The sequence below is a fragment of the Rhinatrema bivittatum genome, chromosome 2 (assembly GCF_901001135.1).
Source record: "Rhinatrema bivittatum chromosome 2, aRhiBiv1.1, whole genome shotgun sequence".
Classification (NCBI taxonomy): domain Eukaryota; kingdom Metazoa; phylum Chordata; class Amphibia; order Gymnophiona; family Rhinatrematidae; genus Rhinatrema; species Rhinatrema bivittatum.
The window spans coordinates 247839097-247863250 of NC_042616.1; the positions used below are offsets into that span (position 1 = coordinate 247839097).

A 24154-nucleotide genomic window follows, 5' to 3' on the forward strand; every position below is an offset into this window, starting at 1 on the left:
CTCGCTTATTTACCGCGAGATTGGGCTTCTTTTCCTAGTCATTCGCGGGTTTTTTTCCGATTCGCTAGTTGCTTTTAATTGGGCTATTTTTTCTGCCAGTCGCGTTTTTTTGGGCTTGTTGGGCGGGACTTGTGCTCTGAATCATGTTACAGTGATTGGCGGCTGCTGCTGCTGCGATGAAGCCTGTCCATAGCAGGCGCACCCTATCCCTATATTGCAGCAGTAAGCCAATCAGAGCAGGAGCTGCAAGCCTTGTTGATGCACGCGTCAGGAGCACATTTTGTGGGCAGACCCAGCCAGCACAGCGTCGCACGTAGGCGAAACGGGAAGGCCAGCAGCACAGCGTTGGAGAACAACAGCAAAGGAATCCAGAGTGTGCAGCTACAGCCAGGTATCAGGAGGGAAGGAGTTAGTATGTTGGGAGAGGGTAATGAGTCTGTGGGGGCCGGGGATGTACTGGGGGGAATGAGTGTGTGGGGGGCCAGAAATGTGCTTGGAGAGGTTTAGGGAGGTGGGAATGAGTGTGGGGGGCCAGAGATGTGCTGGGGGGGGCCAGAGATGTGCTGGGAGGGGGGGGGGAATGAGAGTGTGGGGGGGCAGAGATGTGCTGGGAGGGGGCTGGGGAGAGGGGTATGAGTTTGTGAGGGCATTAACTGCTATAAAAAAATAAAATGTTTCAATCTCATGTGTTTTTGGCTTTTTTGGGGCTTGTTTTTTTGGAAAAAAGTGCTTGTTCTTTCATGAAAACCTGGCAACACTGGGCTCAGGGTAGAAGGTCTGCCTCAGTGACATCACTCAGCTCTGCCAATGGGACTTCAGGCTTTTTCTTTCAGCTAACTTTATTGGCATGACAGGTTTAAATGTATTGCCAAGTATACAGAATAGTAATAAGAAGGGTGAAAAAACCTGCAAAGTTATAATAAGTAAAGGTACAGGTTGCAGGAAGTACAGCATCAGGGGACATATCTCAGGTTTTGCTACTGGTCCATATTGGAGACACCGAGGATGGTCCGTCCCAACCAGTGAAATATACTGCCCTATTGAAGGAGATTATAGGCCAAAGTCAGATTTTTCAGGCAATATGACTAGGGCAGGGTTGAACAAACTATTTGAGCCACAGCTCCCTTCCATTTATTAAATTAGTTGGAGCCTCCCAAAATGAGTTATATACATGTATAAGTGTGTATGTATGTATACACCAGGTAACGCTCACTAAACCATTCATCATCATGGGCGATTTCAACTTGCATATGGACATCCGCCCCCTCACACCCACATGCAAAACTATCACGGATGAACTAGCAACAATGGGAGTAGAACAAATCGTCAAGGGACCAACTAATAAAGCAGGACACACCCTTGATCTAATTTTTATCAACACAAACACCTGGGACACACACCAAACCAAAATAACTGAAATCCCCTTGTCAGACCACTCCCTCATCCGAGCCTCCCTCACCTGCAACATGAAACCCACCAAAAATGAAACCAACATAAGAACCATTGCATGCCTCCCCCCATTTGAGATTGAACACTGCAAGAAAATCTCCAAGAAGAACTCAAGAACGTTGACTTTACAAACTCAGAAACAGCCACAAACTCATGGCTCAACATTACAAAAACCTTAGCAGATAGAATAAACCCTATCATCATAAAGTCAATTAAAAAAAAAACCAAAACAGATGGTACAACGAGAACATAAGATCAGCCAGACGCGAACTCAGGAAAAAAGAGAGATCCTGGCGCAAAAATAAAATTGACATACTACTCAATGCATACCGAACCCATCTAGCAAACTATAAAAAACTAATCCATAATGCAAAAAAAGACTTCTACTCGAACAAAATAAACAAATACCACCATAACCTCAGAATGTTATTCAACATCATACAAAGCCTCACCAAACCACCAAATGAACTAAGAACACCGACCAACACAGATAAAAGCAACGAATTTGCTGATTACTTCACTGATAAAATTAAAAAATTGATAAACAACTCCATCAACAACACCAACACACACACCCAAACCTCAAAATTACAAATGAAAATGACATCAACTTGGTCTAACTTTGACCCCGCCTCCTCGCTGGAAATCCAAAAAATAATCAAAAAAATGAATCCAGCAAACCACCCCATCGATAATATCCCCATACCGACTATTAAAATGATTGAAGACTCAATAACCAAAACAATATTGGACATAGTCAACCTTTCCCTCACCGAAGGAAAATATCCTGAATGCTTAAAATCAGCAATCATTAAACCATTAATAAAAAAGAACAACCTAGACCCGGAGAACATTCAAAACTACCGACCTATATCAAACTTACCGTTCATTGCAAAAATCATAGAGAAAATCGTTCACTCCCAACTCTCCAACTACCTCGACTTGAACAACATACTTCACCCCTCTCAATTTGGATTCAGGAAAAACTTAAGCACTGAATCCCTACTCCTCTCACTAAATGACACAGTACTTAGGGGATTTGACAAAGGACAAAGCTACCTATTAATCCTCCTGGATCTATCAGCTGCTTTCAACACAGTCAATCATTCCATCCTAATCGACAGACTATCAGAAACAGGAATCATGGACAACACATTAAAATGGTTCACCTCCTACCTATCACATAGAACTTTCCAAGTAATGTTCAGCAACAACCTCTCGAATAAAGTAAACCTCAACACAGGAGTGCCTCAAGGATCTGCCCTAGCCGCTACTCTCTTCAATATATATATATATATATATATATATATATATATATATATTGACCAGAGAGTTAGATCAAGGCAGAGCGCTAGACATATTATACTTGGATTTCAGCAAGGCCTTTGACACAATTCTGCACAGAAGACCTATAAATTAATTGTGCACCCTTGGTATGGATCTGGACTGGTTAGAAACTGACTGTGTAGGAGATGACAAAGTATAGTAGTAAATGGATTTTTCTCTGAGGAGGGGGTTACTAGCGGTGGGCCTCAGGGATCGTCCTTGAACCGGTTCTTTTCAAATTTTTGTGAGCAACATAATGGAATGATAGCAGGAAAGGTTTATCTTTTTGCCAATGATACAAAAATCTGTAACAGGATGGACAGCCAGGAAGGAGTGGAAAACAAGAGGAGGGATCTAGCGAAGCTTGAGGAATGGTCTAAGGTCTGGCAGCTAAGATTTAATGCTAAAAAAGACAGAGTAATGCATTTAGGTTTGGGTGTGATTGAGGTATGCCTCAGTTCCAATCTTATCTGTGTTTGTTTTATGCGGTCCTGCTCCAAGCCCTTCCACAGTGAACACCAAACAGAAATATTTGTTAAGCAATTTTGCTTTTTCCTTATCAGCCTCTGCATATTCCTCCCCTTTACCTTTGAGTCTTACAAACCACTTTTGCACTTCCTTTTATCACTAACGAATATATTAAAAAAAATCTTGTCCCCTATTTTACCATATTTACTAATTTTTCAACTATTTGAATTTTCACATTCCTGACTACATTCCCAACTTTTCTTAATTTTCCAGATATTATCACCTATCTTCCTCTTTCTGCGATCTCTTGTAGTTTATGAATTCTAACCTTTTCTCCCTTACCTTTTGAGCTACTTCTTTAGAAAACCATAATGATCTCTTTTTCCTCTTTCCTTTATTTACATTCCTAACAAAAAAGATTTGTTGCCCTTATGATATGTCCTTTTAGTTTTGCCCGTTTCCCTTCTACTTCCCCTAGATTTTCCCATCCAGCTAACAACTCCTTGAGGTACTCCCCCATTTTGAGAAAGTTAGTTTTCCTGAAGCCTAGGACCCTTGCCTTAGCATGAACCTTCATCTGTTGTGTCCTAATATTGAACCACACCATCTGGTGGTCACTGGCTCCCAGATAATCATGCACTACAACATCAGAAATACTGTCCTCGTTGGTAAGCAGCGAGTCCAGTATCACCCCCTCTCGTGTGGGTTCCGTTACCAGTTGACAGAATAGTTTTCCTTGCAGAAAATCCAGGATCTCCCTGCTTCTACATGTGCGTGACATATTCCAGCAGCACCAAATGGACTTGTCTCTCCAACTAGTAAAGCTTGTAGCTCTTCTAAACATGTGTGGAAGTTACCTCTTGAGCTTTCTCAGTATATATCAGAGCTAAATCTAACTACTGAGTCGACTCTCCAGGGAGGCAGGTGGGTATTCCATGGCTAATTCATCCTGCTATCTACAGAAAACACTGCTTACGGTAAGCAAACTTGCTTTTACCATCACTAAGCAGGCTGAATTAGCCATTTAATCTGGGGAATCCCAAGGTGACATTTGCAGCGGTCTGTTTACTGAGTAAGCACCTAGACCCCTCCATGGAAAGTGGACTACTGTGAGAACAAGTTACATAAAACTGCCTCTCCAAATTTACTATCAGTCCTTGAGAGGTTGTCAAGACAGTAATGGGGCGTTATGAAGGAGGAGTATTGGTTCACCCCCAGCCCCGAAGACCATCAGAGGAAAAGGGGAAGAACTGTCAACTCTGGGCAGGACAGGGCAGCACTAGCCTAAGAAAGAATTCAAGGGAACCCGGGGGTGAAAGCAGAGAGAGTATCTCTGGTGGGGAGGGACCAGCTAACTGGATAGGTCCTCCTCAGGCAGAAGGGACACCTTGGAAGATCCTATGGAAAGAAGGGGCAGGTCCCACCTCGAGGAGGCCAGCGAAGGGCCAGAATCACCTGACCTGAAGTGGGGCGGAGCTACAGGTGGAACCTGAAAATGAAGAGGAGGAGATGGAGTTCTTCCAGGCAGGAGAAAGCCAGGAGGAGGAGGGCACAAGCCACAAGCCAACCTCTAGAAGGGCAGGTTATGGAGGAGGCTATGGAAACAGAGTAATCCAAAGGAGTACAAAGAGGAGGAGAAAAGAGCCTACACCCAGATACAGCACACATTTTAAACAGGGAACATTATCTGTGGGATGCTGTGGCGGAGCTGAACTTAAGCGAGGAAGGAATCGAAAAATATTCCTGTATGGTCAAGCTCTACCACAGGTGGGAGATGATTAAAACCCGCTCAGGTTGAGAGTGAGGTACACAAAAATTTAAAAAAACTGTTTTCCTTGTGGAAGAGGACTGTGTTTAACCGTGGGTTGTTGTTTTTTTTTTGCTAACCCTTGGGCTGAGGAGGATTACCACTTAAAAAGAGAAACTCTGTGACGGGCGGGGGTTCACAAGCCTTTTGTTAGACTCACCGGCCGCGGTCCGTCCAGGCCGGCCTTGCCAGCACTTCGGGCTCCCTCCCAGCACAGCTCACACCTACAGGCCCTGGCTGACACAGGCAGCGGGCCCCCCATGCTGCCAGGGCCGTCCCGAGGCCTCTCTGCTCACAGAACGCCGCTGGCACGGCCCGCCTCTGGCTTCCCTCTTAGGCACGCGCTTGCACCTCCAGGGAACCTTTAAAGGGTCCGTGGCGGGAAATTGCCATCGGCTCTGACGCGTGACATCAGGCCCCAGCAGTATATATACCTGTAACCAATACTCCTCAGACAACTTGGCTATAGGTCTTCTTCTCGTAGCGTTCCTGCTTCTATCTTCATTCCAGAGTTCCTGCTTCCTGTTCCAGTGTTCTGTTCCCGCTCCTGCCTTCCTGTTCCTGATCCTGCTTGCCTGCTCCTATTCTGGCCTTCTCCCTTTGGATGGATTTCCTGACTTCCCGACCTCGGACCGGCTATCAGATCTTCCTCTGGCTTCCTGACCTCGGACTGGCGATCGTATCTTCTTCTGGCTTCCTGACCTTGGACTGGCTATCGTGTCTTCTCTGGCTTCCTGACCTTGAACCAGCTATCATCATCTCCTTCTTGCCTTCCATCTTCTCAGGGATCCACCTAAGTCCAGCCGGTCCCGGCACCCAAAGGCTCAACCCGCAGGGAACGAGATTGGTATTGGTGAAGCTCCAGTCGGCCCCTGTCTTCTGTTATCCTCGCCTCCTGTCTTTGAGAACCTGCGGCAGGCCTGCCTCCCAGGTAGCGTCAATCTCAACACAGGCCAAGGGTCCACATTCCCATCAGGTTACTGAGCAACCTAAGGGAGACAGTAGGACAGTGCACCAGCAGGCCAGGTCTGGAAACCTTATTAAGGTAGAGCTACCAGGAGGTAAGCCCTGAAAAGAAAGTTTATCCACTCTTTTCAGGAAAGGGTGGGACCCTGCTAACTGGCTGTTAAGGTTTATCGGTGTTTGGGTGGATTCTTGGGTACTGTGGCAGATGACCACGCCCACGGGGAGGAGCCCGTGGGGAGCCACAGTACTGGGCTAGACTCAGCATGCACAAACACAGATTTTAGCTCTTTTATTATAGAGTTTGATGTGTACCACCAGAGGTGGCAGTAGTGAGGTGATCCAGAGATAATAGTCCTGGGACCCTCGGCAGAGGGAACCCGTCTCACCACATTGGTATAGGGGATTCCGGTGTAGGTCCCAGGCAAGGCAATGCTATAGATGAGACAGACTGAGAGTTAGATTACTCACTAGATGATAGCTGTAGGTTAGCGATTCCACCAGGCTGAAGAAAATGGTACTGGCACCGAGGCTGGGAGAGCAGGCCCTCGAGGAGCGAGTACCTGATCCCAGTAAGGCACCTGAAATAAAGCAGAGGGCCCTTGAGGAGCAGGTACCCAGGTTACTCAATATCCCGAAGGGCAGAGAGAGAGCTTTCAGTGGCAGCAAGGAAGCGGCAGAGTAGCTTAGACCGGACGAATCCAATCCTTGTTAACTCAATGAGCTAGCAAACAAGTACAGGCTATATACCCGGATGGCGTGATGTCACTTGAGGGGGACACCTCCGAGGTTTGCGCCATTGCTGGAATAAAGATGTGGGTAGCGTGCGCACGCGCGCCCTAGTAGGCCCTTGGGAGGAACATGGCGGGAGGCAACGCCATAGCCGTTCCGGAGAGGGCGGCTTGCAGACGCGGCAGTAGCCATTTTCCCAAGGTAAGCGGGAGGAGCCGAGAACAAGGTGAGGCATACGGGGCGAAACCGTCTGAGACCGACGGATGCAACAGTACCCCCCTTCAAAGGGCGCCCTCCAGGCTTCCTACCTGGTCTTGGTTTCTGAGGATGCATTCTGTGGAACTGTTGAAGCATCTCTTTATCCATGATATTTGACAAACGTTCCCAAAAGTTTTCTTCAGGTCCATAACCCTCCCATGTCAGGAGGTAGTCCCATACTCTGCCTCTCTTTCTTACATTAAGGATAGCATCTACCTTGTATTCAATGTCTTCTTCTGCATCAATAGGTGCAGGTTCAGGTGTCTTGGTTGGGAACTCACTAAGGATTAGTGGCTTCAATAGTGAGACGTGGAATGCATTATGAATCTTCAATGCTGGTGGAAGCTTCAGACTGTATGTGAGATTGCCTAATCATCAGAGAAAGGGAAAGGGTCCAACGAAGTGTGGAACAAAACAAGCTGAAGGTAGTTTGAGTCTTAAATGCTTTGTGGATAGCCAGACGTTGTCACCAGGCTGGAAATCTGGAGCCTTGCAGTGATGAGCATCATAGCCTTTCATAGCTCGTTGACCTGCTTTTTGAAGCATCTCTTTGGTCTGAGTCCATAGTCGTTGAATATCTTTGGCAGTAGATTGAGCTGCCGGGGATGACACTGACAGTGGAAGCGGTAGTGATGATAATGGTAGTCGTCCATAGACCACTTCAAATGGTGTTGATCCAGTCGATATTGCTGGATGAGAGTTTTTGAGAACATTCAGCCCAGGGCAACAGTTCAGCCCAGTCATTTTGATGAGTGCCCACATAGGCACGAATGAACTGCTTGAGTGTCCTATTCGTTCTCTCTGTTTGCCTGTTAGACTGTGGATGATATGCTGAGGTGAAGTCGAGAGAGATATCAAACTTCTTGTACAATGCCTTCCAGAACTTAGCTGTGAATTGGGTTCCTCGATCAGAGACGATGTGCATAGGCATGCCGTGTAGGCAAAAGATGTGCGTGATGAAGAGTTTAGCAAGCTCCATGACTGTGGGTAAGCTAGGGAGAGCCACGAAGAGAGCCATCTTTGAGAACTGATCTACTGTTACCCAGATTGTGTAGTTTCCTCCTGAGAGTGGTAAGTCTACCACAAAGTCTGTAGCGATGTGTGTCCATGGCTCGTCTGGTAATGGCAAGGGTTGGAGTAGGCCCCAGGGACGACAAGGTGGCGGTTTCTGTCTGGCACAATTTGTGCATGAAGCAAAGTAGGAGAATGTGTCTTCCTTCATGGTGGGCCACCAGTAATACTTCTGCAGTTTAGCCAGAGTTCTGCATTGACCAGGGTGTCCAGCCAGTTTGGAGTCATGAGCCCATGCTAGCAGCTTTTTTCTTAGATTCTTGGGTACAATGGTTTTACCCGCAGGTACTGGGTGAGAAGCTGACAAGATAACTCTTTTCGGGTCGATGATATGTTGTGGTTCATCTGGAACGTCCTCAGAGAGGAATGAGCGAGATAGGGCATCTGCTCTGATGTTCTTATCTCCAGGGCGGTATTTCAGCACAAAGTCAAATCTGTTGAAGAACAAGGACCATCTTGCTTGCCTATGGTTTAGGCGCTGTGCGTGGCGGAGGTACTCCAGATTTTTATGGTCTGTAAAGACTGTGATCTGATATTGTGCTCCTTCGAGTCAAGGGCACCACTCCTTGAATGCCATCTTTATTGCCAGGAGCTCTTTATCTCCTATTCCGTAGTTCTTCTCTGCTGGTGAGAAGCGACGGGAGAAAAATGAGCATGGGTGTAAGGCCTTAGAATCACGGCCTGGCTTAGTACGGCCCCTACGCCGACGTCTGAGGCATCGACCTCAACGAAGAAGGGCTTAGTTGGATCCGGATGTCGGAGGCACGGTTTGCTCGAGAAGGCGTCTTTCAGTTTCTGGAATGCTGTTACTGCTTCCGTAGACCAATTGGCAACATTGACCTTTCTTCGTCATAGCTGTAAGCGAAACAGTTAGTGAGGAGTAGTTCTTGATGAATGTTCTGAAATAGTTGGTGAAACCCAGAAATCGTCTGAGAGCCTTTAGACCAGTGGGTTGTGTCCATTTCTTAATGCTCTCCAGCTTCTGTGGGTCCATCTAGAAACCTTGGTTGGAAACAATGTACCTAAGAAAGGCACTGATTGTTGTGGTTGTGGACCCTTGGGCCGGTCGGGACAGTGGGTGGTGCGCTGTGGAGAACCACAGCAAGTGTCCCAACTGAGAGGCAGCTCGGAGGACTCAAGGAAGGCCTTGGCCCTGGAACAAGGTGGAGTCCTATTCGACCAAGGACGGACGACGTTGGGCCCTGGTGACTGACGAGTCTTCACCCTGGAGACCGGTACTCCCCCGGGAGGAGCCGTAGGAGTCCAGCCGCTGGGACTTTTGGAGATTCACCCTGGAAGCCGGTACTCCCCTGGGAGGAGCCCGTAGGAGCCCGGCCGCTGGGACTTAGGAGAATCTTGGGGGCCAGTGAGCACCAGGTACCCGAGGAGCGGCGGAGTCCAAGGATGAGGTCCAGGAGTGAAGCCGAGTCGGAAGCCGGGAGTCTGAGGTGAAACCAAGCCAGGGATGAGACGGAAGACGGAGTCGTGGACGGAGCCGGGTCGGAGCCTGAGGTCAGAGGAAGCCAAACCAGGAACTGAAGCCAAAGACGGAGTCGTGGACGAAGCCAGGGTCAGAAGCTAGGAATCAGAAGACGGAGACAGGAGCCAAAGGATCAAGCTGAAGCGGAATTGTGGACGGAACCAGGGTCAGAAGCCAGGAATCAGAAGACGGAGTCGAAAGCTCGAGACAAGCAGCAACTAGACACTCTTGGAGCAGAGGAACCTCGTTGCAAGGCGAAGAAGGAACCAGGAAGCAGGGCTTAAGAAATCTGGAGCGTCTGATGTCATCCAGGGACGGCCCAGAAGTTTCCCGCGCTGGCCCCTTTAAATCCCCAGCCCCTGCGCGTGCGCACCTAGGGGGCGGGGCCAGCCGCGGCGAAACGCCGGCATCTCCCTCAAGGAGGGAGAGCCACGGCAGAGGCCTGAACAGGCCTAGATGGATCCCCGGCGACCCGAGCCGGCCTCAAGGTAGGTAGGGGGCCCGGGGCACGGCCCGGGGCCGTAACAGTACCCCCCCTCCTACGCCCCCTCCCTGGAGGCCGAGGCTTCCCCGGGTGGTCCAGATGGAATTGGTGGAGGAGGTTTTTATCCAGGATATTGGAGGACGGCTCCCAGGAATTCTCCTCAGGACCATACCCCTCCCATGAGAGGAGGTATTCCCACTGGCGGTGGTGGAATCGAACATCCAGGACATCTTTTACGGTGTATACGACATCAGGATCTGCCGTAGGGGCAGCCAGCTCGGGTGGCTTCGTATGAAACTTTGAGAGGATCACAGGCTTGAGTAGGGATACGTGGAACACGTTGTGGATCCTCAAGGTGGAAGGCAGACGCAATCGATAGGAGACTGCCCTGATTCGCTCGACTACCGCGAATGGACCAATGTACCTAGGAGTCCGTAAGTGAATGTTTCTGGTACTCAACCATACCTTCTGCCCCGGAAGGAAGACCGGAGCGGGCCGCCGAGACTTGTCCGCATATTTCTTTGCTTTGGCCGCTGCCAGGCAAAGTTTTTCCTGGGTGATTTGCCATAAGTGGCGCAGATGACGTGCCGTAAATTGGACTGCCGGAGACGGCACCGTCAGAGGCAGAGGTAGGGGAGGTCTCGGGACCTTCCCATAGACCAACTGAAACGGGGATTGGTCTGTCGCAGAGTGCTTGTGGCAGTTATAGGAAAATTCCGCCCATGGTTATAAGGACACCCAATCGTCCTGGAGATCTCCCACGAAGGAGCGAAGGAATGTCTTCAATGTCCTGTTGGTGTGCTCGCTTTGCCCGTTGGCCTGGGGATGGAAGGCCGTGGTCAGGTCAAGCTGCACGCCAAACTTCCTGCAGAGAGTCTTCCAATACTTTGCAGTGAACTGTGGGCTGCGGTCAGAGGTTATGTGCAACGGGAGACCATGGAGGCGGAAGACGTGTTGAGTAAAGAGGGTGGCCAATTCCGGTGCAGATGGCAGTTTAGCGAGGGGCACGAAGTGGGCCATCTTAGAAAAACGATCGACCGTGACCCAGATCACGGTCTTCCCATCAGAAACTGGTAAGTCGACAATGAAGTCGGTGGACAGGTGAGTCCAGGGCTCGGTAGGAACCGGTAATGGCTGAAGAAGACCCCAGGAGCGTCCGTGCAGGGGTTTTTGCCGAGCACAGGTGGGACACGACTGAACGTAGAGACGAACGTCCTTCTTCAGTTGGGGCCACCAGTAGAATTCCGATAGGAGGTTCAGGGTCCTGGCTACTCCTGGATGTCCAGCGGTCAGGGAATCGTGGGCCCAGGCTAACACTCTCCTACGGGAACGGACAGGAACTACAGTCTTCCCCGCGGGAGCCACCTCAGCAACCACTAAGAGGACCTTGGCCGGATCCAGAATGTACTGTGGCGGCGGGGTATCGTCTTGTCTCAGTGGTACGGGAGAGGGCATCCGCCCGGATGCTCTTGGAGGCAGGTCGGTAACGCAGAGTGAAATCGAACCGGCTGAAGAAGAGGGACCAGCGTGCCTGCCGTGGGTTAAGGCGCTGGGTGTGACATAGGTACTCCAGGTTCTTGTAGTCGGTATAGACAGTTATCGGGTATTGGGCCCCCTCCAGCCATTGACGCCATTCTTCAAAAGCAAGTTTAATGGCCAGCAGCTCCTTATCCCCTATGCCAGACCTGGGCAAAGGGCGGCCCGCGGGCCAAATCCGGCCCACCTACTGTCTGTGACTGGCCCGCCCACTGCTGAGAGCAGACGGAGAATGAGGCATGCTGCCTTCCCTTGCAGAGCGAGCGTCCGGTGGGGGGGAGGGGCATGCCCAACACCGGCCAATCGGACAGCATGCCTTCGCTCGAGTCACTCCCTCCCCCCCACCGGAGGCTGTAAAAAAAAAAGTTCATTCTCCGCTCCCTCGCTCCCCGATTGGCCAGCAACGGCCAATCGGGGTGGGGGGGAGGGAGTGACTCGAGCGAAGGCACGCTGCCTGATTGGCCGGTGCTGGGCAAGGCTTGCCCAGCACCGGCCAATCAGACAGGAGCTGAGACCAGGGCCGGTGGAAGCACTGGCGCCTAGCATTAGGGGGCGCCGAGCCACTGGTGGCCGATAAGAAGGCTCATACAGCCGCCGAAGATCGGCCACGGCCAGAAAAAAAAGGTCGCTCTAAGCCTGCAAATACTCCTCCTCCTTCCTGCCCCCGCGCCCCGGAAGAAAAATGTTGCCGGAGCCGCGCGGGCAGGAAGGGGGAGGAGCATCAGCCGCGTGCAGAAGAGGAGCATGAGCCGCGTGCCGGAAGGAGGAGGAGCATCGCCACGTGCAGAAGAGGAGCAGCGCTTACGGGCCGCCGCGAATCCTACATTGCGGGCGGCCCGAGAAGACCAGGGCCGCTGCAGAGCCCATCCGCGACCCGTGAAGAGGAGGCCCAGAGGTGAGAGAGAGGCTGAGGGTGTGTGTGTGCGCATGTATGACATGAGTTGAGAGACTGTGTGTGGGAGTGAGGACCTGAATGTTTGCAGAGACAGCATGTGAGAGCCTCTGTGTGTGTGTGAGAGAGAGACAGCATGTGGGAGTGAGAGAGAGCCTGTGTGTGTTGAGTCAGACAGCATGTGCCAGTGAGAGACTGTGTGTATGAATGATTGTATGAGAGAGAGCATGTGAGAGTGAGAGCCTGTGTGTCTGTGTGAGAGAGAGAGAAGGCATGTGAGAATGAGAACCTGACTGATTTTGAGGGAAGAAGACAGATGGAGAGAAAAGAAATAGAAAAAAAAGACAATATAAAAGAAATTGACAAAAAAAAATAAGAAAGGAAAGGTGGGAAAAAAAATCCTGTGACCAACCGATTAGAAAACCTAAGATCAGACTGCAAAGTAAAAAAAAAATAAATTACTTTTTACTGATTGGCACATGTAATCTTTGGGAATGTGCAAGAGTAGCACTTTCTCTATGCGGATCTCACAATGTAGGAGATCAGCATGGAGGAAGTGGAAGCCCACGGGGCCTGCAGAGAGGAGGCAGCAGAATGGGCTTCAGTGCCAGTAGCAGCAATCAGTGCCTCCCCAATAGCCATGCAGCAGCAGTGACAGTGGCAGCAGAGGAATGAGATAGGCTCTGAGGTTGCTGGCAAAAGAAAGAGAGGGGGTCTGCCTTTAGTGTGTGCATGTGTATGAATGGGAGTCTGCCTGGGGGTGTACGTGTGTGAATGCATGTGTGCCTGCCTGAGGGTGTGTCTGTGTGTGTGTAAATAAATTGGTGCCTGCCTGGGGGTCTGTGTGTGTGAGAATGAATGTGTGCATGCCTGGGGGATGGTGAAGGAGTGGTGTGAAAATGAATGGGAGCCTGCCTGAGGGTCAGTGTGAGAATGATTTGGGAGCTTGCCTGGGTGTATGTGTTTGTGTGTATGTGAGGGAGCCAGTGAGAGTGAGAGCATGAGTGTGTATGAGAAAATCCAGGGGAGTAAGAGTGTGTGGGGGGGAGTGTGTGTTGGGGGAGAGAGTGTCTTACACCTGAGAGTGTGTCAGTGTCTGTGAGAGCGAGAGGTTATGGTGGGTATAAGAGCATGAATGTGTATGTATGTGACAGTGTATGTGTGAGAGAGAATGGACATGTGAGTATGTGTGAGAGAGAGAGGATAACCTCCTAATCCTCGACAATATCAGGGTGACTGGAAATCAAGAGCTTCCATGCATGGACTTTTTTAAAATCCTTATTAGTTTTAATTATTGGGTGTTATTTGATATATGTGCTGTTTTGAAATATTTTATTGGTGTTTGGGAAATTGTAAACAATGTATATGATTTTAATTAATAGAAATTCTATTTATCAGTAGTTTTAAAATATTCTTTTATTAGTATGGTTTTACTATTATAACTGATGCTTTATGTTTCTTGATTTTATTGTTTTATGAGGAATGGTGGCTCTGTTTTTCCATTATTAATACACAGAGTGGCTTCTTGGGGTTTCCATTTCAGTTTTTTCTAATTTGTGCTCCTTTATTTTGTATTCTGTATTTGGTGAGAGTCTGTTTCTGCTCTGTGTGTGTGACCATGATGAGAGATTCTGCTAGCATAGGGATCTATAGCAATCTGGTTTGTTTGTTTCCTCAGTAGGTGGTGTATTGGTATTCTAGGACCCAGTGTAATATTTACCCTTGCTTATTCACAGGTAGGGTTATTGTTGTTTGAGTCCTTGGTGTTATTACTGTTATGTTATGATGGGATTGCAGTATAGATTTTGAGTGTCTTTTTTGCGGGGTTTTGTGTTAGTTCACAATGTATCTGACAATGAAAGGTGTTTGTGCTGCTGTTACTGTGAGGTGACACCAGAATTTGAAAATATCTTTTAGTAGGATGAGCTGTAAGGGAAACATTCAAGATGTGATGTTAGTTTTTTAAACACTGTAAAAGTGTACCGATCTCGCCGAGTAATGTTGTTCAAGCAGCGGTAGTCGATGCAGGGGCGAAGTGACCCATCCTTCTTAGTGACGAAGAAGAAGCTTGCTCCTGCCGGGGACTTGGATGGCCAAATGAACCCTCGCTCCAGGTTCTCCCGGATGTACGCGGACATAGCTTGGGTCTCTGGAAGGGACAATGGATAGACCCGGCCTCACGGTGGTGTGGTACCAGGCAGCAGGTTGATCGCACAATCGAATGGGCGATGCTCTGGAAGAATCTCGGCTCTCTCCTTGGAGAAAACGTCATGGAACTCCTGATACTGGGGAGGTAATGCCAAAGGGGACGTCAGGAGCGGTACTGAGGCACGAGTTATCCCTTTCAGGCAGGTGCCGAAGCAGGCCGGGCCCCAGGCGCCAACTGGAGGGAGTCCCAGGCGATGACAGGCGAATGTCTCCGAAGCCAGGGCAGCCCCAGGATGATCGGGTGCATGGATTTCTCTAGAATAAGAAAGGAAATCTCCTCTTGGTGCAAAACGCCCGTACGTAGGACGAGCGGCTGGGTACGCGTGGTAATGGTGCCGGGAAGGAGCCTCCCCTGGATGGAGGATATGCGAAGCAGGGGTCTTTGGGGTTGCCGCCCAATACAGAGTTGCTGAACTAGCTCCTGGAGGATGAAGTTTTCCCCGGCCCCCGAGTCGAATCAGGGCTTGAGTTTCAAATTCTCCGTCCGGGAGAAGCAGAGTTACTGGAACGAAGCATGGGGAGTCGGCGGCGGCGTGACCTAGGGTTAGCTCCCCCACTGACCCTAGGTCCGGGAGTTTCCCGGGCGCGCGTTACAACGGGCAAGGAAGTGGCCTTTTCCACCGCAGTACAGGCAGAGGCCCAGCGAGCGGCGTCTCCTTCTTTCCTCTTGGGAGAGAGGTCCTTGACCCACCTGCATGGGTTCAACATCTTGGGACCCAGAAGAGGCTGGTGGGGAACTCCCACGGTGGGAAGGAGTGGATCCGGAGGTAGCAGGCCTATGAAAAGTCCTCTTCTCTCGGAAGCGACACTGGATGCGACGGTCCACCCGGCCTGCCAAATCAATAAGGTCGTTCAGATCATCAGGGAGATCTCGGACCGCCAACTCGTCTTGTAATCTCAGGGAGAGACTCTCCAGGAAGATACCGTGTAAGCTGTCGCTTCCCCAGTTTAACTCAGCAGCGAGGGTCTGAAAGTCCACGGCGTGCTCTGCTAGGGACCGGTTGCCCTGCCGCAGCTGGAGCAACTCAGAGGCTGCAGTGGGTTTGCGAGCGGCCTCGTCAAAGACCTGCCTAAACGCGGAAACAAAGTGAACCAGGTTGTTCAGGTGAGGATCCTGGCGCTCCAAAAGGTTGGAGGCCCAGGCCAAAGGTTTCCCTTCCAGTAGGGAAATAATAAAACTGGTCTTGACCCGGTCGGTTGGAAACTGAAGTGGGAGAAGGTCGAACCGAATGTAGCATTGGTTCAGGAATCCCCGGCAGAGCTTCGCGTCTCCTGAAAACCGCGAAGGTGCCGGCATCTGGATAGGAACTGGCGCTGCAGGAGGGGCCCCAGCCCTGGGTGCCGAGGAACTGGTAGCCGTGGCCCCACCGACACGGTTGGCTAAGGCTTGTACTGTTGCCGTCAGGGTATCGAGGCATGCTTGCTGTTGTTGTAGCCTCTGGGCTATACCTGGAATGGCCTTCAGGCCCGTAAGGTCCGCCGGGTCCATGGCCTTGCAAGGGTGGAGCCATGCAGGTTCCCACTGTCAGCAGGTGGATCTGGATGAGGCAGAGGCCAACTGGAGCTTTGCCTTTACCAGCCCGTGTTCCCCTCGGGTTGACCTGTTGCCAGGGTAAGGACCGAAGGCAGGCAAGGGCTTCTTATAGGCCAGGACTCAAGATGTCATTAGTGGGCACCATGAGGGATTTCCCGCTGCAGGCTCTTTAAATGAAGGCATGTCAGATGCACCTAGAGGAGCAGTGGTGTCTGCTGTGTGTTGGTGGCATCCCATTGCATTGAGGAGTGGCCCAGTCGGCTTGCAGTGTCAGGCCGATGGTGGTAGCTCAGACCCGGGGCTGGAGGTAAGAGCAGCATCCTGTGGGACAACCCACGGATTGTCGATCGTAACAATTCCCACTTTATCCAGCATTCATCTATAACTGGACACTAAGGGATATGGTTCACATCCTTCAGTGCACACTGAATCTTTCCCTGGTCTCTCCCCTGCCACTCAGGAGAGGGTTTGAATTTAATATGAACATAATCAGCAAGTTTTATCCTAATTTCCAAAGGAAAACAAGGCGTATGTGATCACTATGGGGCAGATTTTCAAAGGGGTATGCACGTAAGATACGCATGTACCCCCCGAAAACCTGCCCCAACCTCCCCCTGCACGTGCCGAGCCTATGTTGAATAGGCTCGGTGGCGCTCGCAAGCCCCAGGACGCACGTAAGTCCCGGGGCTTTGCTAGGGGGACGTGTCGGGGGCAGCGCGACGTTCGGGGGCGTTCTGGGGGGCATGGTGCCGGCCTGGGGGCATTCTGGGGGCATGGCCGCAGCCTCTGGACCAGCCCCCGAACTGGAACATGGCGCGCCAGCAGCCAGCCCGGCGCGCGCAAGTTACGCCTGCCTCAGGCAGGCATAACTTTTCCAACAAAGGTAGGGGGGGTTTAGATAGGGCTGGGGGGTGGGTTAGGTAGGGGAAGGGAGGGGAAGGTGCGGGGGGGGTGGAAGGAAAGTTCCCTCCGAGGCCGCTCCGATTTCAAAGTGGCCTCGGAGGGAACGGAGGCAGCCTGCGCGGCTCGGCGCGCGCAGGCTGCCAATTTTGCGCAGCCTTGAGCGTGCCGACCCCGGATTTTAAAAGATATGCACAGTTACGTGCGTATCTATTAAAATCCGGCGTACTTTTGTTTGCGCCGGTCGCGCGAACAAAAGTACACGTGGGCGCAATTTTTTAAAATCTACTCCTATGTATGTATATATGTGTGTGTGTCCCTAATAACTTTTTTGTCCTATCCACACCAAATTTTCAGCACATTGGAATAGGGAAAGGGTAGTAATAAAGTGAAAAGATGTTCTGGCTGACCTTGAACCTAGGTTTGCCTGGCAAAGCTGTAGCCAAGCAATTTAGCACTTAAAGGTCAAGTGAAAAAGGTACATAACACACAACACCATGAGCTGGGAGATTCTGTTAAATGTTTTTGTTTTTTTAAACATTTCTTATTTATAGGGATGTGAATCGTTTTTTGACGATTTAAAATATCGTCCGATATATTTTAAATCGTCAAAAATCGTTAGGGCCACGATACAATACCAATTCCCCCGATTTATCGTCAAAAAATCGTAAATCGGGGGAAGGGGGAGGGCAGGAAAACCGGCACACTAAAACACCCTAAAACCCACCCCCGACCCTTTAAATTAAATCCCCCACCCTCCCGAACCCCCCCCCCCCAAATGCCTTAAATTACCTGGGGGTCCAACGGGAGGGTGGGGGATTTAATTTAAAGGGTCGGGGGTGGGTTTTAGGGTGTTTTAGTGTGCCGGTTTTCCTGCCCTCCCCCTTCCCCCGATTTAGCTACGGACTGCCGCTGGACCCCCAGGTAATTTAAGGCATTTTGGGGGGGGGGTTCAGGAGGGTGGGGGATTTAATTTAAAGGGTCGGGGGTGGGTTTTAGGGGGTTTTAGTGTGCCGGTTCACGATTTTAACGATTTTCACAATACTCTAAACACCCAAACGGCGACGATACGATTCCCTCCCCCTCCCAGCCGAAATCGATCGTTAAGACGATCGAGGACACGATTCACATCTCTACTTATTTATAATGTGTAAGTAGACATGACCCTATTTCCAAAATTGTGATCCTTAGATATGTATGGATGGGATCCTTAACTTCTACTCACCTGATTTGTAATCTCTGCCATGTTAAGCAGTAAGAGTTGAAAAAGGTGTGTGTGATTTTTGAAATATATTAAACGAATTAGGCTCTAGATCTCATTAACAGCAAAGCAAACGCCTTCCACTACCAAGAACATTGAGAAATACCAAAAACCCTGTCAAAACTCTCAGATCCTTTGCAGTAAGCCTGCCACAATGTAACTGCACTAACACCCAGGACTCACATAGGAACAAGTTTTCCTATAAGAAGGCAGCACTGCAATGTAACCATACAACACCAATATACCTCCTGAGAAAAAAAGAACAAACTGGACTGCTACAAATCCCTACACAGAAACAAAACACTAGCAAAATCTTTCACCTCTGTCACACGCACAGAACACGAACAGCTGCTCACTAAATTCAGAATATGGCACCACAAATTAGAATTAGAAACGTGCAGACAAAAATTGAAATGAAAACCCCAAAAGGCCAAACTCCATATGCAGATCAGCACTGGAGAGATATAAAAAGAAATGCACCACAAAGATCTCCATTCCCAGAGCTTACGTATTCTGGTCACTAATTTGAAAATAAATGATTTTTTTCTACCTTTTGTTGCTGGGATTTTTATTTTTCTAATCACATTAGTCAAAGTTTCTTTTCTGCTCTCCTCTGTCTTCTCTTAACATTCTCCAGGGTATCCTGTCCAATTCCCATTTCTTCTGTCTTCTTCTTTCCTCCTCTACATCTGTCTCTGACATTGATTGATCTTTTCCTTTCAACTTTTTCCTCCATTTCTATTTTCTGCTTCTCTGTCCATTCATATTTCACCCTCTCCTCCTGTGAGCAGCAGGGGGTGACAATCTCCTTCTTTTCTCCTCTTGCCTACCAGTTTTCCTTCTCCTTCTCTTCTCCCATTTCCCACCCATTTCTCCACTTTTAATCCTTTCATTCCCTCCTATGTCGCTCGTTCCTTCCTCAGCCTATTTCTCCTCTTTCAATCACTCCCCAGCCCCTATTTCTACCCTCTCTCATCCCATCCCTTTCCAATGCCTCTCACCCCTTCCCAGTCCTCCAGGTCCTTCACATCATCTCACACCCCGTCGCTAATACTCCCTAGCTGTGTATCATATCCCCTCTGCACACTACCAGTTCCCAGTCCCACACATTCTTACTTATAATCCCAGTTCTCAGACTCACATTCAGTTCCCACCAACCTCAGTTCCTCCCAGTCCCCATTTACTCAATCCCCCAACCTACTACTGATCTCCTAATTTCTGCTTCCTGTAGACATCTACCCCCAATCTCCTGGTCCTTGCACATCCCCTCCCACCCAATCTCTCAGTCCCCACTCTCTCCCTTAATGTCCCAGGTACTGCTCTCCCTCCCTCCCTCCCCGCAGACCAGCCTAAGCTGAAAGAAACAGAGATGGTGCCTTTCCCTTCCTCTTGCATAGTTCAGAGTTTAAGAAGCCGTTTGAACCATATTTATTTATTTGTTTGTTTATTTATTTTTGTATACCGACATTCTATCTGACATATCACATCGGTTTACAGAGAACAGATGAAACTAGGAGCATCAGTGTCTTCCTATTATTTCTTACAGTACAACTTAGAATCAACATTAACTGATATTAACAGAAAATTAATATTAGTTGTGATTATAAACATTACTTGCCACTTTAAGCATTTTCAAAGAGAATCAGTAGAGGGCGTTTATGTTCTCTCTATGAGTAAATAATATGCTCCTTCTCAGTGTCGTTGATTGGCGTCATGGTATTGATGCAAAGGCTTTTTGGAAGAGCCATGTTTTTAGGGTTTTTTTTTTTTAATTTTTGGGTCATGGGTTCCAGTCTTAATTCTGCTGGAAGGTTGTTCCATAAGGGAGGGCCGGCTAATGCTAGAGCGCACTCCCTTACTGTATTCAGTTGTGCCAGTTTCGGAGAGGAGGTTTTAAGAAGCCCTGTATTTGTGGAGCGAAGGTTCCTGGTGGGGACGTGAAAGTGTAACACCACATTTAGCCAGTTAATTTTATCAGTGTACAGTGTTTTATGAATGATAGTTAAAGTCTTATATTGAATTCTGTATGGGATGGGTAGCCAGTGTAGCTATTTGAGGATAGGAGTGATACGATCTGATCTTTTACTGTTTGTAAGTGTTCTGGCTGCTGCATTTTGTAACAGCTGTATTGGCCTTAGTGTGGCTGCAGGAAGGCCCAGGAGAAGGGCGTTGCAGTAATCCAGTTTTGAGAAAAGTAGTGCCTGAAGTACTGTTCGATAATCTTGGGTATATATAAGGGGTTTGAGTTTTTTTAGTACCTGGAGTTTGAAGTATCCATCTTTAATCAAGGTATTGATGTATTTTTTTAAAGTTTAGTTCGCCATCAAGAATGACACCAAGATCTTTGACTGCAGAGACAATTTGATTCTTTAGTTGTAATGATTTGACGTCTGGGCTGAGTACTAAAGTGGGTTTATTGGATATATATAGGATTTCAGTTTTGTTTTGATTGAGTGACAGGGATATTTGTGATAGGAGCTGTTTTATTGTTGATAAGTAGCTCTCCCAGAGTTTTAGGGTGTTCTCAGGGATATCTTTTAGGGGGAGTAGAATTTGAATGCCGTCAGCATAGTTTATTTATTTATTTGCGGCTTTTATATACCGACATTCATAGAAACATAGAAACATAGAAATGACGGCAGAAGAAGACCAAATGGCCCATCGAGTCTGCCCAGCAAGCTACGCACTTAATCCATTTTTTTTCCCTTTTTCTCTAATATCACATCAGTTTACAGTTAACATAAAAAAGTAGTTGAAGTAGGTTAGGTTGAAGTAGGTTAGTAGGTTGAAATAATTGAAGTAGGTTAGTTAAAGTAGGTTAGGCTTGATAGAGTCAGAAGTTTACATCTTAGAATTCTAGAGAGTGCCACATGTTCAAACAGCTTCTTAGACTCTGAACTGCACGGGAGGGAAGGAAAGGTGATGGTTATGTTCTTCTTCTAGCATGGACTGGACTGCCAGGGAGGGAGGAAAAGTGTTGGCAGCTGATTCATGTTATCAGCTTTAGTGGGGGCCACAGCAGATAATGCCCAGGCTACACTGGGAGGAGGGACATAGCACTGCATTCTCTTTTTGGCCCCATGGGCAGACTCAAAGTCAGGGTAGGGCAGTAGCCTGATGATGCCCCTAGAGGAGTGATGCCCAGGGCAGGTGCTCCTTTTCTTCCCCTGTCTGCCTCTCCTCCTGACAATCTCCGTGACAACAGAGTGGCACAGTGTTATGGCTGTGGCCACACTGGCTATAGGCTAGATCTGCACTCTGCTGACATTTTATCTCTAAGCCATTTGGAAGCAATATGAAAGGGGCAGCTGCTCATCCAAGGCCAGGTCTGCAACTTTGCAGCTGAGGATTTGCATTGGTCCTCAGGGGTTCATAAGGGATTGCTAAAACTATCCTAGTGTTCCCTGGCAACTTGAAGGCTGTGAGCTGTGTTGAGGATCCTAGATGTACCTAGCTTGAATCTTGGTACTCTCAACCTGTGTACTGTGAACTTGGGTATCTGTATAAAAGTAACCTGGAATAATCTGACCCAGACCAGACTGACTGACTGTAGTGGATCTGAATCTTCCTGAGATCACTGGACTTACCATTGAGAATTGTGAACCAGCTGTTACATGGTATGTTTAAGCTCATGAAGGAGAACATCTGTTATTTTTATGATCAAATTCAATCCTCCATAAACCAGAAAAGATCTGTGTTTAATAGCTTGTAGCTAGGTTTGGTGGGGGAGGAGAGGGGGCTTTTGGATCCACACATCCATGGATTACCGACATGCACATGTGTGTCTTGGAAAATAAGCTCTTTTTGTTCTGGGTAGAACTTCTTGGGGGGGGGGGGGGGGGTTGTATTTCTTTCTAAATTTGAGGTCTCATAATTTGCTCGAGTTGAGGATTGGCTGAGAAGGAGAGCAGTTTGTCATTGTTTTAAAATGTGACCTCCATTTATTCTCTAAAATGTCTTTCAGATCAGTTTAGGATGCAAGAGCAGAAGCCTACAAGATCAATGATTTCTGCTCATCCACGTTCTCTTCTCTTCCAGCAGGTGTCACTGTAGCCCTGATGAGCAGGTTTAGAATTTAATGAAACAGTACTGGATAATGCTATTTAGAAAGAGGGGAGAATTTGCAATAAGGAAAGTGAATTCACTAATGAAAAAATCTGTCATTGCACTAAATTATAAAATAAACAGGCGACCTAGAAACCAAATTCATGAATTAAGCATGAACAGCAAGCACCATCTCTTCTTTCCTGGTGACAAAGAATAGTGTATGTGGCACAGGATTGAATAATTTGTATAACATTTAGAAATTATAATCCATTACCCTCAGTCAATCAATGCATTTTGTTTTTATTTTGCATGCTCTCTTACTGCTGTCTATACTGCACATCTTGCTTCTTTTTCTATTACCTGTTCCATTCTGTTATTCATGACAAATTTCATCACACTTAATTAATTTGCAAATGAAGGCAAATTGCAGCAACACCAATATGGGATGTAAAACATTAATTTTCCCTGAAAGAAGCTGTCAGTGAGATAAAACAACTTTTAACGTAAGTTATTTTTTAGATAATTCATACACTTTCATGTTCTAGCATTGTGTTACAATATAATTCTCAAGGTAAAAGGCATAATTATGAATGTAATAAATAACATGCAAATCTCTCCTTTTATTGGTTCTACTGATATAGCATTCACTGAAGATTACAATGCCACTAATTTATATTCTTTTCATCCTTTTATTAAAGAGGATGGATGAGATGCACTAAAGAGTTTATTCTATTTTGCGTTTTGAGAAAAATGCTTAGTAAATCTGGTCATGTGTGTGCTTTTGTCACCTGTGGAAATCTTATAAATGCTTATTATTGTACTACCTCTAAGGGGGTCAATAAAGTGGTCCTTTACAAGTGACTTCAGTGTCTCCAAGAACACTGGGCAATGACACTGTAGTTAAGTCTAGCTGTAGTGGTGTGTCTGAAACTCCCCAATGGGATGCATCTTTCAGCATTGAGTGGTTTAATACAATTCATGAACCAATTTACCCTTCTGTATTCTTCCTAAGAGGGTAGCTGGTAGACCCAGGGGTGGGGTTCCCGGGCCCTAGGGTTCAAGGAGATATCTAGGGCCTCTAATTTTATGTGGGCTGTGTACAATAAAATGTTCTTGTGTGCAACAGAGTGTAGACATTTGTGTGCAGTGTTCTTTGAAACACCATTCTATTTTCCTTCTCTTATGTGTGCTATGTTTTCCTGTATACACAGGTTCATGATGTGTACATACAGATGCACAACTTACAAGGAACATTGGTCTTGTGGAACAATAATGGATTCCTGAGATATTCCAAAAATGAGAGAAGAGGTCTTGAGGAAGAGAGGAATCAGTCTTATACTCTTCATCTGTCTGAGAGAGATTTCTTCAGTGTTTTGGAGGAATGGAATTCCTTAGTAGGGAGTGAGAGGGAAGATTCCCCTTACAAGGAGGAGGAGGTCCCATAGAGCTGCTGCCTGAAGGAAAGCATCAGCTTAATTTCTGAAGAGTATCAACAAGAACTTCGGTTTCCTACTAAGAAGGAGTCTGCTTCCAGTTTGCAGGAGTAATTGGGGAAGTGCTCAGGGAGAGTCCCTTGTGAAAAGTACTTATTGCCAGGGAGTATAGTTTTGTCAATAACTGTCTGTGTTTTATTCCTGGAACTTTATTTTCTGTAGTGATGTGCACTATTCCAAAGTATTCTCTTTTGTGATTGTACATCTGCGATCAAATTTTCAGTAAAAAATATTTTAATTTTGAA

The 24154-nt window shown here is 47.9% G+C and overlaps 1 long non-coding RNA gene across 1 annotated transcript; it reads left to right on the forward strand.

Annotated features, from left to right (window-relative positions):
• Positions 1-191: 191 nt before the first annotated feature.
• Positions 192-24154, forward strand: LOC115084466. Its single transcript, XR_003854568.1, has 2 exons — positions 192-391; positions 23628-24154. It is a non-coding gene; the product is annotated as an uncharacterized LOC115084466 (long non-coding RNA).